Source organism: Perca fluviatilis, chromosome 2 (genome assembly GCF_010015445.1).
Source record: "Perca fluviatilis chromosome 2, GENO_Pfluv_1.0, whole genome shotgun sequence".
Lineage (NCBI taxonomy): Eukaryota > Metazoa > Chordata > Actinopteri > Perciformes > Percidae > Perca > Perca fluviatilis.
In genome coordinates, this window is record NC_053113.1 from 8,841,377 (window position 1) to 8,849,240 (window position 7,864).

Genomic DNA, 7,864 nt, shown 5'->3' on the forward strand with positions numbered 1-7,864 from the left:
ACACACACACACACACACACACACACACACACACACACACACACACACACACACACACACACACACACACACACACACACACAATCATTACAGATAATCCTGGGGGAGTTACCAGAGCATCTGCTGACAGGAGGGCTTCCTCCTCTTATTTTAAGTGCTCCTTTTCCTTTTGGCTTGCCGTAGAACGGAGCCTTTTTGGCCCTCCCCAGCCACCGTAGGTCACATTAGGTTGGGTTTTCTGGAAGCTAAGCCCTGTAACCCTAACACATTGATTTAAATCATCCACATTATGACTGTGTGTAGTACACCAACCAGCTGTTACTACAGAGAAGGGCAGGTACTCTTTATTCTATATGTGATCTCTGAACGGGTTTGGTCATCTGATTGGTTTCTGAAAGCTCATTAAAACAGGAAGCTAGTTTCCCTGGTACATCCCATCATTACACGACGGGGGGACATGGGGGAACTCAACCAAAAGTCCTGATAGAGAAACAGGTTTTTGCAGGTTTCTACAAGACTAATTTAAGACTTTATGAATGAAATGTAAGACCTTCCTTAAAGAATAAAGTTTTAAGTTAAATTTACTCTCAAATATTTGTCCACACCCCTACAATTAATAGTACAACTTCCTGGGGTGAAGATTTTGGATCCCAACTGGATGAGGGGATGTGGAAAAGGATGTTGTTGAATGCAAAGAGAATTACATGTCCTAATAAATCATATGAGACTCAATATAAGTATCCACAGATTGCATGTTACCCCTGCTATTCGATGTAAATACGACCCTATGTGCTCATCAATATGTGGGAAATGTAAAAATAGCTGTGGCACTTATAGACATCTAATGTGGTTCATGTCCAAAAATCTCAAGTTTCTGGTCCATAACGAGATTAAGAACATTTTTAGTTTTGATATTCCACTAAATCCATACAGTTTGGTACTGGGACTGGATGCTTATTGTGATCGTAGGTACAGGTAAATTCTTAGAGTTGGTTTGTATGCTGCACGCCTCACAATACTACATACATGGTTAGACTCCTAATTAGTGCTCCTAATATTACAATGTGGTATGAAAAATGCATGTCTATCTTGCCATTGGAGAGACTATCACATGTGTTTGTAAGGGAATGGTCCCCATTAGAATTATACCTAAAAGAAGAATGGTCTAAAGCACATGTGTCAGACTCAAGGCCCGGGGGCCAAATCCGGCCCCTTGCTAATTTGGATCTGGCCCGCATATCAATTTAGGTTCACAGCAAATTTTGGCCCGACTAGCTGTGCACCACACCAAAAAAAAGAGGAAAATGTTTTTCATACTGTAATTATGCGACAATGCCCTACAGAATTTGACAGATTTGCAGACTTTGAGGCTCAGAATTCCCCCCAGAAGCATCGTTTTTTAATATTAAAGCTGTGAAACAGGTTGTTGTGAGTCGGATGGGTGGCAGCTGCTTTTAAAAATGTAATGTTTGTTTTTCATGACTTACTAAATTCTACGATGGCTAAGAAACTTTTTTGCTGACTTTTTTAGGGTTTTATGTCGACCCTAACTGTATGGGAGAAAGCTATATGAGACATGCAGTAATACAAAGTTAATTTAGACTTTTTTTGTTAAATAAAAGCATGTCAATAAACTCAACATGTCTGGCCCTTATTGGGATCAGCATTTCCAGTGTGGCCCTTAGTGACATTGAGTTTGACACCCCTGGTCTAGAGTTGAGTGCGCATGCACGAAAGCTGCATGCTGCCTGTTACCTGCTCCAGCTTTTGAGTTCGCTTTTTAACTTTTTTTTTAACTTTCACTCTCTTTTGTTTCGTCCTTGTTTTATCACTTTAACTATGTGAAGTCCTGCCCTCTCTAATGAGGTTGCTTTGGAGAGTTTTGGTGCTTTTTTAGAGTTGTTTTTATCAATGCCGCTTTCAGGGCCGGTTCTAGCCCTTTGGTTGCCCTAGGCGAGATTGAGTTTTGCGCCCCCCCCCCATCTCACAGTGCCAGATCTCCACAGCGCTGTTTCAGCAATAGAGTAGCAATGTATGTTCATTTTAGTTTCTAGCTTCCATGTAAGTTAGATAGCACCAACATTTGGTCTAATCATAACTGGTCTGGCAACCCAAAGGCCAGTGTTTTGTTTCCAGATTTGTGTGCATGGTGACTTATGATGTGGGGGTCTGGGGGTCCACCCCCTGAAAGTTTTGAGCATTAAATACTTCATTTCCTGCATTCTGGTGAATTTTTATGCACTTTTTATTTTTATTTTTTTACCTTTTTCTGAATCATTTTATGCTGGAAATATCTTTATCTAAAGGGAAACATAGATTACAATCCAAATATAAAAACATAATGGAATATTTTGCAGTAAGGCTCTCAGGCATTCTGTATTGCTTTCATCTATTTATTCTCCTTTGGATCGATGTTTCTAATTATATCTGAGTCAGCACACATGTTGCCTAGGCATCATTTACTCTTCCCACTTTTGCTTCTTTTGTTGAGGAAGTAACCTCCTTAAATATGCATATTAAAATGATTCACCTGAATGATACATGAATTCATTTTAATGAACTAATAAACCCCTCGACTGTAATATTTCAGATGTGTTTGAGCAAGATTTCTGCTCATGTTCAAAACTTAGTGCACATTCAAAATACAGCATATCTCATCTGTGTTCTCTGAGGTTTGGAGGAGTTGTGATATTGTGAGAAAAATAAAGTGGTAATACAATAGACTACTACAAGAATAAAGTCACTATATTTCAGAAAATAATCCACCTGCACCATAGTCTGCTGTGCATTACGTGATTGCTCTGCTAATATGGTAGATGTCAGACCTCCTGACAGACACAGAGCCCCGTTTGGGACCCTGGTCTCTGAATGAGACAGTTTAGGGAAGAGGCTGTAGGCTACGCTGCTCTACATCGGAGATGGAAACACAAAACTACGCAGAAATAGGGACACATCTGCCGCAGCATGCCCACAGCAGAGCGCGCCCATTATAACCTGAAGCTGCACAGACCAGGGAAGGTGCGCTTGCAGCAGCTCCGTGTCTGTGCCGCTGCTCGTCTCTATTTCTACAGCGAGAGTAGACACTAAGCGACGCACAGGTCTGCTTCAGAGCTCCGTGTGTCTGAGTCTGACCCGTAGACTGGAAACGTCGCGTAATGAAAGGTTGACAAGTAAACGTGTGGCTGGGCCCTAGGATGATCATGTTTAATAAACACGTTTTATTTCGCTTGTCGTTCTAATTCTATTAACGGGAAGTAGACCTAAGGGCGACACGGCGCCCCCAACACTTTTGACGCCCTAGGCAATCGCCTAGGTCGCCTATAGCAATCACCGGCCCTGGCCGCTTTCACCGGGACAAGCTGCCTTTGTTTACTCCAGAGTACAGCTGATCGCTCTAATGCCGGCTGGCATTTTGGCCAGACCAGCTAATATACCACCCGAACTCTGGAGGAAAACACACGGGGACTCAGAGGAGGGAAGCAACGTCGGGGGAATAGAGGAGGGTCGAGACGGGATGGGCGTATGGAGAGGAGAAGATTTAAGCCCTTTCTCCCCTCTGTTGTTATGGGAAATGTACGGTCCTTTAGCAACAAAATGGACGAGCTAACGGCGCTAACGCGGAGCCACCCGGAATACCGTGAGTGCAGTCTGATGTGTTTCACGGAGACTTGGGTGCACAGGGACATTACGGACCAGAACGTCTCCGTGGAAGGCTTCCACACTGTCCGGGATTGCACCGAGAGCGGTAAGCGGAAAGGCGGGGGCTTGCCGTTCTAGTAAACAGCAGATGGTGTTATCACGGTCATATCACGATTAAAGAACAGCTCTGTAGCCCGGATGTTGAACTGCTGGCCGTTGGACTCCGTCCATACCATCTGCCTAGAGAGATCCCGCATGTCCTCATCGTTGTTTCGACATCCCTCCCTCTGCAAACCCAACATCTGCCTGCAGCATCATTCACACCACCGTCTCCAAACTACAGACTCAACACCCCAGTGCCCTCATCATCATGTCGGGAGACTTTAACCACGTCACCATGGATAGAGTTCTGCCGACATTCAAACAATATGTGAGCTGTCCTACCAGAGAAGAGAGGACCCTGGACCTGATGTATGCTAACATTAAGGAAGCATACACCTCCTCTTCTCTCCCCCCTCTTGGCAGGTCAGATCACAACTTGGTTCACCTCAAACCCTGCTATGTGCCTCTGGTGAAGAGGAAGTCTACAACCACAAGAACAGTGAGGAAGTGGTCGGAGGAGGCTTATGAGGCACTGCAGGACTGCTTTGAAGTGACGGACTGGCCTGCACTCTGTGAGCCCCACGGGGAGGACATTGATGGGCTCACAGAGTGCTTCACTGACTACATTAATTTCTGTTTGGACTGCAATGTCCCTGCATCACTGGGTTCCAGAAGACTGGTTGGGGTTGGGTTGGAGGGCCGTGTTGACCGGGCCAATGATCTGAACCTATTTTTCAATAGGTTTGGTACTGCGGCCCATCCCCCACAAGACTCTGTTGCTGCTGGCTGCCCAACAAAAACTGCCACTTTACCTCCTCCTACTCCTCCTCCTTACAGGCCCTTTGTCTGCACCTCTCCACCTCAACTCACACCCTCCTACTCCCCCCTTCCCCCTCTGCTCTACACCATGTCCTCTACAACCTGAGGACCTCCCCCTCCCTCCACAGTCACCTCTACAGTGTCCTTCACGCCTGACCTGGTTAGAAGACAGCTGACTAGACTCCACTCTGGAAAAGCTGCTGGCCCTGACGGTGTATTTCCCAGGGTGCTTAAAGCCTGTGCCCTCCAGCTGTGTGGAGTACTAAGTCTAGTCTTCAGCCTTAGCCTGCACCTACAGAGGGTCCCCGTGCTGTGGAAGACGTCCTGCCTCGTTCCTGTGCCAAAGACGCCGCGTCCCAGCGGCCCTCAGGACTACAGACTGGTGGCTCTGACGTCCCACATCATGAAGACCTTCGAGAGACTCGTCCTGGAGCAGCTAGGCCTATGGTCAGGCCCTTCACTGATCCACTACAGTTCGCCTACCAGCCCAGCCTGGGAGTTGAGGACAGCATCATCTACCTGCTGAACAGAGTCTACACTCATCTGGACAAGCCTGCGAGCACTGTGAGAGTCATGTTCTTTAACTTCTCCAGTGCTTTCAACACCATCCGTCCAGCTCTACTGGGTGAGAAGATGACTGCGATGCAGGTGGAGGCCCCCATCGTGTCCTGGATTGTTGATTACCTGACGGGCAGACCACAGTACGTACGCCTAAAGAACTGTGTGTCTGACAGGGTGGTCAGCAACACTGGGGCTCCACAGGGGACTGTCCTCTCTCCCTTCCTCTTCACCCTCTTCACCTCAGACTTCAACTATTGCACTGAGTCCTGCCACCTTCAGAAGTTTTCTGAAGACTCAGCAATAGTTGGCTGCATAGAAAAGGGTGATGAGAATGAATACAGGACTGTTGTGGGCAACTTTGTCACTTGGAGTGAGCTGAACCATCTGCAGCTCAATGTGACAAAAACGAAGGAGCTCGTAGTGGATCTGAGGAGGGTGAAATCATCTGGGACCCCTGTTTCCATCCAAGGGGTCCCTGTGGACACTGTTGAGGAGTACAAGTACCTGGGGGTGTACTTAAACAATAAACTGGACTGGACTAGACACGCCGAGGCTGTCTACAAAAAGGGCCAAAGTCGACTCTTTTTCCTCAGGAGGCTGAGGTCCTTTAACATCTGCCGGACGATGCTGAGGATGTCCTACCAGTCTGTTGTGGCCAGTGCTCTCTTCTTCTTCGCTGTCACGTGCTGGGGCAGTGGGATGAAGGTCGCAGACACCAACAGACTGAACAAACTGATCAGGAGGGCTGGTGATGTCGTGGGGGAGGAGCTGGACACACTGATGACCGTGGCTGAGAGGAGGATGCTGTCCAGGCTTCAGTCCATCTTGGATAATGTCTCCCACCCTCTCTACGACACACTGGCCCAGCAGAGGAGCACCTTCAGCAGAAGACTCCTCTCACCCAGATGCACCACAGGAAATCTTTCCTGCCTGTGGTCATTAAACTTTATAACACCTCCCTCAGAGAGTCACACACCCCCTCTCTGTAATCATCTCATCTCAAACATAGACAATAGACAATCACTTCTCTTTTTTTATTGCACTATTTGCACAAAATGCTGTACATTTCATATTTTATATATTATTACTGTATATTTGTTTTTATTATATGTTTAAAGTCTTGATAATATATGTTGTTTTTATTTGTTGTTTGTATACCTGGAGTGGTAACGAAAATAATTTCCCCTGGGATTAATAAAGTATTTCTGATTCTGATATGTATAGGGGTAGGAATTTGAAAAGTAGGTGATGAGTTTTATTTTCACTTGTATAATCCAGAGGTAGATACAATTAATCATTTAGAAACACAGACACACAGCTCTACCCATTTTAAATCCCGGCCCCCCCAGTCTGGGGCACGGAATGTGACATACCTCATGTCTATGCTCTTATTTTGAAAGTGTGGTAAAATCCTAACCACACCAACCAGGAAACGTAGCATAAAGTAGTTTTACGCGATGTAAAGCAGAGATTTAAAACGTTGTATTAAATGACCAGCGTTAAATTAAATTTAACGTTTAAAAGCTCTGCTTTACTTTATGCTACGTTTCCTGGTCGGTACTGTTAGGATTTTACTGCCCTTTCAAAATAAGAGCATAGAAGTAAGTCACATTCAGCATAGAAATAAGTCACATTCAGTGCCCCAGACTGGGGAGGGATTTAAAGGAACACGTCGACTTATTGGGACTTTATCTTATTCACCGTAACCCCCAGAGTTAGACTAGTCCATACATACCCTTCTCATCTCAGTGTGTGTAGTAACTGACGGTTCCAGCGGCATCAGGCCAGCACAGATCCTGCAGGTAACTGGTTCCAGTAATCCTACTGCTCCCAATAAGTGACAAAATAACACCAACATGTTCTTATTGACATGTTGTGATTTGTAGAGTCACAGCGTGTACAAAAAACAACGTAAAATGAGACACAGCCATCTTCTAACCGTATACAAACCGGGAACTATATTCTCAGGCGGAAGAATATAGTACTTGGGCAGAGTGATTTGCTTTGCAGCAAACCTGTCTGAGAATATAGTTCCCGGTTTGTTTATGGTTAGAAGACGGCTGTGTGTCATGTGACCTTGTTTTTTGTACACGCTGTGACTCTACCAATCACAACATGTAAATAGTCCCAATAAGAGATGAGAAGGGTATGTATGGACTAGTCTAACTCTGGGGGTACTGTGAATAAGATAAAGTCCCGATAAGAGATGAGAAGGGTCTGTATGGACTAGTCTAACTCTGGGGGGTACAGTGAATAAGAAAGTCCCAATAAGAGATGAGAAGGGTCTGTATGGACTAGTCTAACTCTGGGGGGTACAGTGAATAAGATAAAGTCCCAATAAGAGATGAGAAGGGTATGTATGGACTAGTCTAACTCTGGGGGGTACAGTGAATAAGATAAAGTCCCAGTAAGTCGGCGTGGTCCTTTAAGGTGGGTAGAGCTGGGCCTCTGTCTCTGTAAGTGATGCGTGAACCGTCAGACGGCTTTAAGAACTTCTTTACATAACGGTATTAATAATGCTGAGTCATGTAATCAGCTGAGCCGATAAAATTCAGACAGTCACACTCAGCAGTCTGTCTGCTGACAGCCACACACACACACACACACGTAGGTAGAGCGGTTGTCTGCTAATCTGAAGGTTGGTGGTTCAATTCCTGGCCCTGCAGCCCCATGTGAAAGTGTCCTTGGGCCGAGCTGCCCCCCTGATGCTGCTCCTTCAGAGTGTAAATGTGTGTGAGTGTGT